A 12,234-nucleotide genomic window follows, 5' to 3' on the forward strand; every position below is an offset into this window, starting at 1 on the left:
AGGTCTAGAAGAGATATTTGAACAAATTGTAGCTGAAAACTTCCCTAATCTAGTGAGGGAAACAAACATTCGTGTCCAAGAGGCAGAGAGGACCCCTCCCAAGCTCAACCACGACAAACCTACGCCACGTCACGTCATAGTGCATATTCGCAAATATTAGATCCAAGGATACAGTATTGAAAGCAGCCAGGGCAAAGTAATTTCTCACGTACAAGGCAAAGGCATCAGAATTACGTCAGACCTGTCTACACAGACCTGGAATGAGAGAAAGGGCTGGGGGGGCATTTTTAAAGCTCTTTCAGAGAAAAACATGCAGCCAAGGATCCTTTACCCAGCAAGGCTGTCATTCAGAATTGATGGAGAAATAAAGACATTCCAGAATTGCCAGTCACTAACCAATTTCGTAACCATGAAACCAGCCCTACAGGAGATATTAAGGGGGGTTCCATAAAGGTAAAAAGGCCCCAAGAGTGATACAGAACAGAAAGTCACAACCGATACAAACAAAGACTTTACTGGCAACATGGCATCATTAAAATTCTATCTCTCAGTTCTTAGTGTCAATGTAAATGGTTTAAACACTCCCATAATGCCACAGGGTTGCAGATTGGATAAAAAGAAATGACCCATCCATTTGCTGTCTACAAGAGACTCATTTCGAACCCAAAGATGCATTCAGACTGAGAGTAAGGGGATGGAGTACCATCTTTCACGCAAATGGACCTCAGAAGAAAGCTGGGGTAGCAATTCTCATATCAGATAGATTGGATTTTAAATTAGAGACTATAGTTAGAGATGCAGAAGGGCACTATATTATTCTTAAAGGAAGTATTCAACAAGTGGATATGACAATTATAAATATATATGCCCCCAACAGGGGAGCATCAAGATACACAAGCCAACCCTTAACCAGAATAAAGAGACATATAGATAAAAATACATTAATAGTAGGGGACCTCAACACTCCACTATCAGAAATAGACAGAACACCCTGGCAAAGACAAAGCAAAGAATCAAAGGCTTTGAATGCCATACTCGATGAGTTGGACCTCATAGATATATATAGAACACTACACCCCAGAACCAAAGAATACTCATTCTATTCTAATGCCCATGGAACATTCTCAAGAATAGACCATGTTCTGGGACACAAAACAGGTCTCAACCGATACCAAAAGATTGAAATTATCCCCTGCATATTCTCAGACCACAACGCTCTGAAATTGGAACTCAACCACAAGGAAAAATTTGGAAGAAACTCATACACTTGGAGACTAAGAACCATCCTGCTGAGGAATGACTCGATAAACCAGGAAATCAAAAATCAACTTGAACAATTTATGGAGACCAATGAGAATGAAACACAACAGTCCAAAACCTATGGGATACTGCAAAGGCAGTCCTAAGGGGGAAATACATAGCCATCCAAGCCTCACTCAAAAGAATAGAAAAATCTAAAATGCAGTTTTTATATTCTCACCTCAAGAAGCTGGAACAGCAACAGAGGGACAGGCCTAATCCACTCACGAGGAAGCAGTTGACCAAGATTAGGGCAGAAATCAATGAATTAGAAACCAGAAGCACAGTAGAGCAAATCAACAGGACAAGAAGCTGGTTCTTTGAGAGAATCAATAAAATTGACAGACCACTGGCAAGACTTATCCAGGAGAAAAGAGAAAGACCCAAATTATTAAAATTATGAATGAAAAAGGAGAGGCCATGACCAACACCAATGAAATTGGAAGGATTATTAGAAACTATTATCAGCTATATGCCAAAAACTAAGCAATCTGGAAGAGATGGAGGCCTTCCTGGAAACCTATAAACTACCAAGACTGAAACAGGAAGAAACTGATTTCTTAAACAGGCCAATTAATTATGAAGAGATTGAGTCAGTGATAAACAATCTTCCAAATAACAAAACTCCAGGCCCAGACGGTGTTCCTGGGGAATTCTACCAAACATTCAAAGAAGAAATAATACCTATTCTCCTAAAGCTATTTCAAAAAATAGAAACAGAAGGAAAGCTACCAAACTCATTCTATGAGGCCAATATTACCTTGATCGCCAAACCAGGCAAAGACCCTATCAAAAAGGAGAATTACAGACTGATTTCCCTAATGAATATGGATGCCAAAATCCTCAACAAGATCCTTGCTAATAGAATCCAACAGTACATTAAAAGGATTATCCATCATGACCAAGTGGGATTCATCCCTGGGATGCAAGCGTGGTTCAACATTCGCAAATTGATCAGCGTGATACATCATATCAACAAGAAAAGACTCAGGAACCATATGATCCTCTCAATTGATGCCGAAAAAGCATTTGACAAAATACAGCATCCTTTCCTGATTAAAACCCTTCAGAGTGTAGGAATATAAGGTACATTTCTCAATCTCATAAAAGCCATCTATGAAAAGTGTACAGCAAATATTATTCTCAATGGGGAGAAGCTGGAAGCCTTTCCCTTAAGATCAGGAACACGACAAGGATGCCCACTCTCGCCACTATTATTCAACATAGTACTAGAAGTCCTTGCAACAGCAATCAGACAACAAAAAGGGATCAAAGGTATCCAAATCGGCAAAGAAGAAGTCAAAATGTCTCTCTTCGCAGGTGACATGATACTCTATATAGAAAACCCAAAAGAATCCACTCCCAAACTATTAGAAGTTATAGAGCAATTCAGTAATGTGGCGGGATACAAAATCAACGCTCAGAAATCAGTTGCATTTCTATACACAAATAACGAGACTGAAGAAAGAGAAATTAGGGAATCCATCCCATTTACAATAGCACCAAAAACCATACGTTACCTTGGAATTAACTTAACCAGAGACGTAAAGGACCTATATTCTAGAAACTATAAATCACTCTTGAAAGACATTGAGGAAGACATAAAAAGATGGAAAAATATTCCATGCTCATGGATCGGAAGAATTAACATAGTTAAAATGTCCATGCTACCCAGAGCAATCTACACTTTCAATGCTATCCCGATCAAAATACCGATGACATTTTTCAAAGAACTGGAACAAATAGTCCTTAAATTTGTATGGAAACAGAAAAGGCCCCAAATCGCCAAGGAACTGTTGAAAAGGAAAAACAAAGCTGGGGGCATCACAATGCCGGATTTCGAGCTGTACTACAAATCTGTGATCACAAAGACAGCATGGTATTGGCACAAAAACAGACACATAGACCAATGGAACAGAATAGAGAACCCAGAAATGGACCCTCGGCTCTTTGGGCAACTAATCTTTGATAAAGCAGGAAAAAACATCCGGTGGAAAAAAGACAGTCTCTTCAATAAATGGTGCTGGGAAAATTGGACAGCTACATGCAAAAGAATGCAACTTGACCACTCTCTCACACCATACACTAAAATAAACTCCAAATGGATGAAAGACCTCGATGTGAGACAGGAATCCATCAAAATTCTAGAGGAGAACATAGGCAGCAACCTCTATGACATCAGCCAAAGCAAACTTTTTCATGACACATCCCCAAAGGCAAGAGAAACAAAAGATAAAATGAACTTGTGGGACTTCATCAAGATAAAAAGCTTCTGCACAGCCAAGGAAACAGTCAAAAAAACTAAGAGGAAGCCCACGGAATGGGAGAATATATTTGCAAATGACACTACAGATAAAGGACTGGTATCCAAGATCTACAAAGAACTTCTCAAACTCAATACACGAGAAACAAATAAACAAATCAAAAAATGGGCAGAAGATATGAACAGACACTTTTCCAATGAAGACATACAAATGGCTAACAGACACATGAAAAAATGTTCAAAATCATTAGCCATCAGGGAAATTCAAATCAAAACCACACTGAGATACCACCTTACGCCAGTTAGAATGGCAAAAATAGACAAGACAAGAAACAACAATTGTTGGAGAGGATGTGGAGAAAGGGGATCCCTCCTACATTGTTGGTGGGAATGCAAGTTGGTACAGCCACTCTGGAAAACCGTGTGGAGGTCCCTTAAAAAGTTAAAAATTGAGCTACCCTATGATCCAGCCATTGCACTACTGGGTATTTACCCCAAAGATACAGACGTAGTGAAGAGAAGGGCCATATGCACCCCAATGTTCATAGCAGCAATGTCCACAATAGCTAAATCGTGGAAGGAGCCGAGATGCCCTTCAACAGATGACTGGATTAAGAAGTTGTGGTCCATATATACAATGGAATATTACTCAGCTATCAGAAAGAACGAATTCTCAACATTTGCTGCAACATGGACGGCACTGGAGGAGATAATGCTAAGTGAAATAAGTCAAGCAGAGAAAGACAACTATCATATGATTTCTCTCATCTATGGAACATAAGAACTAGGAAGATCGGTAGGGGAAGAAAGGGATAAAGAAAGGGGGGGTAATCAGAAGGGGGAATGAAACATGAGAGACTATGGACAATGAGAAACAAACTGAGGGCCTCAGAGGGGAGGGGGGTGGGGGAATGGGATAGACTGGTGATGGGTAGTAAGGAGGGCATGTATTGCATGGTGCACTGGGTGTTATACGCAACTAATGAATCATCGAGCCTTACATCAGAAACTTGGGATGTACTGTATGGTGACTAACATAATATAATAAAAGATCCTTAATTAAAAAAAAATAGAGCTACCCTATGACCCAGCAATTGCACTACTAGGTACTTACCCCAAAGATACAGAAGTAGCAAAAGAAGGGGCACATGCACCCCAATGTTCATAGCAGCAATGTCCACAATAGCCAAACTGTGGAAGGAACCCAGATGTCCTTCAACAGATGAATGGATAAAGAAGATGTGGTTCATATATACAATGGAATATTACCCAGCCATCAGAAAGGATGATTACCCACCATTTGCATCGACATGGATGGAACTGGAGGGGATTATGCTAAGTGAAGTAAGTCAAGCAGAGAAAGACAATTCTCATATGGTTTCACTCATACGTGGAACATAAGGAATAGTGCAGAGGACTATAGGGGAAGGGAAGGAAAACTGAATGGGAAGAAATCAGAGAGAGAGACAAACCATGACAGACTCTTGACTTCGGGAAACAAATTGAGGGTTGTGGAAGGGAGGAGGTAGGGAGATGGTGTAACCGGGTGATGGGCATTAAGGGGGGCACGTGATCTGATGAGCACTGGGCATTATATGCAACTAATGAATCATTGATCACTACATCAAAAACTAATGATGTATTATATGTTGGCTAATTGAATTTAAATTAAAAAAAAAAGAAAAGAGCATGTGACTCTTGATCTCCAGGTTATGAGTTCAAGCCCCACGCTGGGTGTAGAGATTACTTAAATAAATAAAACTTAAAGAAAATTCCTTTATATAAATATCAGAAGTAGAAATAAATAATTTTAACATTTAGCCAGTATATAAGACTTTTTAAATTATATTAGACCTTATTTCTATTCTTGTATCATACTTTTTTATTTTAAACTAAATTTTCCATTTTCAAAAATTTCCTAGCAAGTAGTATTCTATTGTCAGTTTCCTCTATGCTTCCCCCTCTGCAAGTCAAAATCTTCCCTCAAGTGACTTTCCCATCTCTACTCACCTGTCTCCTTCACCCTCCACATCACTAAAAAAGTTCCATAATTCCCTGTCCTCCCCAAAGCCTGTCCTTACTACCTGAAAGTTATCCCTTTCTAAACATCTCCCTTGATTACACATAAAGGTTTACTCTAAATTTAAGAAAATGTACTTGAAAAATACACATAATTGTGGGTGATTCATAATGACATGAAACATTTTCCATATGTGTGTCAGTTTTCTACTGCTATGTAACAAATTACCATAAAATTAGTGGCTTGAAAGAACATACATGTGTTATCTCATGGTTTCTTTAGAGCAAAAGTTGGGGCACAGCTAAACTGGTCTCTCTGCTCAGGGTCTAAGTTGAGATCAAGGTGTCAGCTGGGCTGAATTCCTTTCTGGGGCTTGGAGTCCTCCTCTAAGTTCACACGGTTGTTGGCCAAATTCAGTTCCCCGTGGTTAGAGGACTTAATCTTCCACTCTTTTGCTGGTGGTAGGCCAGGAACAATCTCAGGCTGGCTCCTTCCATTTGTCCTTTCATGCTTACAATCTCCTGAATTCCAGTCCTCCTCCAGTCTTAATGTAATGCAATATAATCATGGCAGCAACAATACCATCATCATTTACCATATAAAATAACCTAATCAAGCAAGTGACTAGACCATCATATTCAAAGACGCCAACTACAGTTAAGTGTAGGGCATTATGCAAACGGTGCACACAGGGTAAGTGATTCTTGGGAGTAATCTTAGAATTCTGTCTACTGCAACATGACAATAGAACTCAGAACTAGAAACCCTCAATATCAAGTTCTTATAAATTATTAAAGAATGTGCTTAACAAAAATTTGATTACCAGTCCTCTCTTTAAGACTTTTAAGAATATTGGATCAGGGCACCTGCGTGGCTCAGTCAGTTAAGGATCCAACTCTTGGTTTTAGCTCAGGTCATGAGACCTAGCCACCCATTGGGCTCCATGCTGGGTATGGAGCCTGCTTGGGATTCTCTCTCTCTCTCTTCCTCTGCCCCAACATCCCTGTTAAAAAAAAAAGAAGAAGAATATTGGATAAATCAAATTTTACTATGGAGAAAATTGATTAAATAGTTCAAGTGATTATATTTACATATAAATATGTATTCCAAGACAGAAGTTATTGGCTAGGACCATAATCAAAAACATCCACAGAAAGGGAGAAGGCACAGGCAGATGTCATGGGTATTGAAAGCAGGATTATAAGAGTAACTGAAGCATAGGGCATAGAGAATAAAGGAGAAAATGTGTGTGGTATATAATAATCACTTTAAATCTTTGACTTCTCATGAGATATATTAATTCAAATAAAATGGGAAGTTGACTTCAATAATTTCATGAAAGTATTTAAAATCAAATTTTGAGTATGTAGAAACTTTTAATTTTGGTATAAAGAAATAAAGTCAAAAAGAAAATAATACACAAGGAAAAATATTTACAACACATGTTAACAAAAAATTAGGATCTCTAATATCTAAGAGCTTTTTTACAATGAAGACAAACAGCTCAATAGGAAAATGAGCAACGATGGAAATTCATAACAGAGAAAATACAAATGGCCAACAGGCATATGAAATGATGCAAAACCTTTCAGCTGCCAACATTCATATGTAATTATAAATTAACTTGAAGTTACTGTGATTTTTGTTTTCATTTAAGAAAAAACCCTCTGGCCAAATAATTGTCTAAATAATATATAAATTATTCTGAGATGTCTAAATCCTTGAAAAGATTTTAAAACTTTGTACATTTTGCATTTACTCATACAGTCATAGATGTGTTTTCTCACTGGATCATTTAGGAACCTGAGATTATCTAAGGCAGATTTATAAGGCTAGATACAAAAAAAAATCCACAGGCTTTAAAAGAAACCATTTAAGAGCTATTAAATGTGAGACTATAAGGTCTAATAGAGTTTTCGCTTATAGTCATATGAGATTAATGTAAACAAACTGGAGTTGCCTGCATAGTCCTGGATTCTACCTTTTTCTTTCAAGGGACTTATACTGGCATCTTCAATTGCCCTCTCGGACCCCTAAGTAGTGGCAGCTGGGCATATGTACCTTCCACACAAAAAATTGGAAAATCCTTCTGTGAAGAATCTGACCAGCCCAAAGAGAAAAGACTCAAGCATATTGACATTGCAGATTTCCTAACAATAAAAACCACCAGATAATTCTATAGCAAATCCCATGGTCAACAAATGCCACCAATGTATCCAGAGCTTCCCAGCAGCTTGTTAGTGTCCCATTCTTCAACAGAAGCAAACAACCAAAACCCACCAGACGTCGGAGGTGATTCTAGCTTTCTAACATGTGAGAGAACAAAGCAAAACAAAGAAAAAGAAGTTAGAAGAAATAATCCACAAAAAGAAAGAATTTAAAAATCTCCCAAAAAGCTGTTATTAATCTCCTGAAGGAGACAAGAAGATACTCTATGCATGAAATAAGAACAGGTTACAATGGAAGGGAAAAAAGCACTTGAGAATTGAAATTTTTCATAGCAGGAATGAAAATCCATTAGAAACATAAAAGATCTCAAGAAATTTATGTCCCCCTGCACCTTTCTCATGAAGCTACCTGATGAAGTTCTCCCAAAGTGACAAACTAAATCAAGAGGAAGACACTAAATTCTACCTCAGAAACGAAGAAGGAGGAGGAGGAGGAGGGCGAGAGGGAGGAGGGGGAGGGGGGAGGAGGAGGAGGAGAAGAAGAAGAAGAAGGAGGAGGAGGAGGAGGAGGGGGGGGGGGAGAAGGAGGAGGGGGGGAGGGGGAGGGGGAGAAAGGAACCGGACCAAACCGTGGACTCCTCAAGCCCAAGCAAGCTGATCAGAGTGCACACCCAGAGCGTACCACACAGTCTGGTTCTGTGCCTAGAAGGCACATAGACCAGGGAGACCCAACCTTTAGTGCGCACAAGAATTTCCTAGGCTTTTGAAGATCTAGACAGTCTGGAGTAGAGTGTGGATTCTGGGTTTATAACAGGGTTGGTGCTGCTGCTGCTGCTGGTCTTCAGGTCACACATCGAAGTAGCAAGCACACCGAGCAGGATCCCACATGGCTGTGCACCAGCCTCGCCTGTAGGGCTTACTGATTCCTGGGCCCATGCCCAGCATTCTAAAACGGTAGGTCTGGGGAGAGGCCTGAGTATCTTGTAACAAAACCCACAAGCAATCCTGGGGCTGCGCCAGATAGGGAAGCACTGAAGCCATTGATGAGAGGCGTTATTGTGAGAAGAGGTCTTACATCCACATTTGAATGGTTTTTGTAGGAAGAAAAACGCAAAACATGCTGGGAGATATATATTTTCTCTCCCACAAGGCACAACCAGGTGGCAAACTGAGGAAGTTATCAGCTATAGATAAAATCTCTGTGTTAGTCAGAGTGTAGATCTTAAATGTTTGCACCACATTAAAGGAATTGATAACTATGTGACATGATGCAGGTGTTAGCTAATGCTATGATGAAATCATTTGCAGTATAGAAGTGTATCAAATCAAACGGTTGTACCCTTAAACCTGCACAATGTATATGCCAATTATATGTCAATAAAGCTGGAAAAAAATCTCTGGGAAAAAAAGAGAGAGAGAGAGAGAGGAAGAGAGAGAGACATGGGATCTAGGAAGCTGATGCTCTCGCCATGGAGAAAGAAAAGTAATTTCCCCAGGACAAGGGTGGGGAAGCTCCAGGGTGCAAGTTATGTCCAGATGCAAGGCACTGCCAGCCCATGCTAGAATATGCCTTGGTGTCTGGCAATAAAATTTCCAGTACTGTATCAGCTCTTACTTGAAAACGTACTGTGTCTCAAGCAACTTAGATGGAAGTATAGTTCACATGTTCTGGAGAACGGCTACAGAACTCAAAAAGCGGTTTTAGTGATGACAAAGCCATTGATGAAAAACATGCATCTCTAAAATGGGAATAATAGTGAACCTACCACACAATTATAGTGAGGATTAAATGAATTGATAAATGTAAAGCATTTAAAATGGTACCTAGAACATAGTGAGAATGACAAAGATATTAGCTATCACTGTTGTGTTGTTGTTGTTGTTGTTGTTGTTGTTGTTGTTGTTAGGCAGGTTATTTAACTCTGGAGTTGGGCTTCCTGGAATACTGACTCTACCACCAATTGTTTTACCTTGAAAAATTTATGTAAACTCCTTAAGCCTCAGTGTCCTCATCTGGAATATGTGCACCACAAAGATATCTACTTCGTACATTAATTTTAAGAATTAAATTAGATGCAACAATGTATGCAAAGTACCTAGCAAACTAAGCAACCCATGAATATTAGATATTGATAGTAATAATTTGTTTTCACGAAAAATATTCTTAAATTGAGGAGAAAACTCTCCACCATTAAAAGACTATTTTTAGTTTTAAGATATTTTTATATTGTCACAACCATGGCATTTGTATTTGTATTATTTCAAAATATTATGAACATTAGGTGTTTCTACATCATCTCAGTAACTTCATTTTGCATCTGCCAAATATGGCATAGAGATGATTTAAAGTAAGTCCCCAACACATCTGTGGGACATTCAGATTGTTTGTCAGTTGGGTCTCACAGAGAAATGAAGTGTACATCTTTGAGGTTTGGGATTTTGGCTTCTCCTAGATTATTTCCCAACACCCTCGGGAGACAGGCAGACAGGAGCTGCAAGTCACTCACAATTTTGTTCCTGGCAAGGTTCCTGGCTCCACAGCCCCAGTATTTCAATTCCCTCAACATTTTTGGCTTCAGTATTAAAATCAAAATGAAATGCTAATTATAAAGGAACTAATGGTTTTGAATGTGCGTATTTTTCAAAATTGCTCTAGGAATTTAAAATCTTGGTCCAGAGTTCTATTTACTGTTACTAAATTCCCTCCACCACTCTTCATTCTGTAACTCATCCCTCATGCTTTAAAGTTTTCAGACTATTTATGTACATATGGGAAGGGTTACATTTTTTCTTTCTAAATATTTTTAAAGTAACATTAGTCTCATAGTTATGCCAAGAAATTTAACCTCCCAAAACTAAGGATTTGGACTGAGAATGATTTCTGCCAGTTACAATATTCTTTCTTAGGTTCTTGTAAATTATGAGTCCTCTAGATAAAAAAAGAGATAGCCCGCTCTCTTGCAAAGATGCTGGTTTTTCCCCCTTAGGCTTTGGAATCAAATCCTAGCAATGCTCATTATTAGCTGTATAACTGTATTAGAGATGCCAGTCCTTGCCTTCATGGTAACCTTCCAAGAGAGTTTGTGGTAATTTGTTATAATAGCAACAAAAAATTAATACACTCCCTGTTGTAACATGGCCATCTGAGGACCGTGGGTAGTCCTGTCACCCTCCTTGACCACAACCTGAAAAGTTTCTTCTATTTTAAGAACACATGTGCTTAGATTGGGTCCACCTGGGTAATCCAGGATAATTGCCTCATTTCAAGATCTTTATAGAAAACAAAAATACTAATTTAGAAAAGATATGTGCACCTTTATATTTGTGTAGCATTATTTATAATAGTGAAGATACAGAAGTACCTAAGTGTCCATTGATAGATGAAGAAATAAAAAAGATGCGGTATATGTATGCATGGTGTTTATATGAATATGTGTATATATACGTATATAGGGGTATATTACCCAGCCATTACTCAGCCATGAAAAAGAATGAAATATTGCCATTCATGACAACACGGATGGACCTGCAGGGTATCATGTTAATAACAAGTGAGACAAAGAAAGACAAATACCACACGATTTCACTTATATGTGGAATATAAAAAACAAAACAAATAATCAAGCAAACAAAAAACCGGAAACAGATTCATAAATACAGAGAACAAACTGGTGGGCGCCAGAGTATGTGTGGGTGTGCGGGTAGGAGGATGAGCAAAATAGGTGAAGGGGATAAGGAGGTGCAAACTTCCAGTTATAAAATAAATAAGTCATGGAGATGAAAAGTACAGTGTAGGGAATATAATCAATAATATTGTAATAATATTGTATGGTGACTACACATCACGACAAGCATCATGTAACGTATGGCCTCGTCAAATCACTATGTTGTACACCTGAAAGTAATATAGCATCGCATGTCAACTATACTTCAATAATAAAAAATATAATAATAGTAATTTTTAAAGATCTGTAATTTAATCACATCTGCAAAATCCCTTTTGCATGTAAGGCAACATACAGTTAATCTTTGAAAAACACAGGTTTGAACTGCACAGGCAGATTTTTTTCAATAAATACAGTTCGGTAGTATAAACTTATTTTCTTTTCCTTACGATTTTCTTTTGTGTTTTTTCTTTTAGTTTTTTCCCTTATGATTTTCTTAATAATATTTTCTTTTCTGTACCTTGCTTTATTATACAAATACAGTATATAATACATAATCTACAAAATGTGTGTTAATCAACTGTTTATGTTATTGGTAAGGCTTCTAGTCAACAGTAGGCTATTATTACGTTTTGGGAGAGTAAAAAGTCATATGCAATTTTCAACTGTGAAGTGGAAAGGGGGTGTCAGTGCCCCTTACCCCTGAGTTGTTCAAGGGTCAACTATATTCATAGGTTCCAGGGATTAGGAATGGACATTCCTCAAGGCTATTTATCTCACCTACCCAAGGGGGCATCTGTGACTGGGTCTGAAACAATC

The sequence above is a fragment of the Ursus americanus genome, chromosome 8, assembly GCF_024610735.1.
Source record: "Ursus americanus isolate L20-20 chromosome 8, mUrsAme1.1.p, whole genome shotgun sequence".
In the NCBI taxonomy this organism is placed as follows: domain Eukaryota; kingdom Metazoa; phylum Chordata; class Mammalia; order Carnivora; family Ursidae; genus Ursus; species Ursus americanus.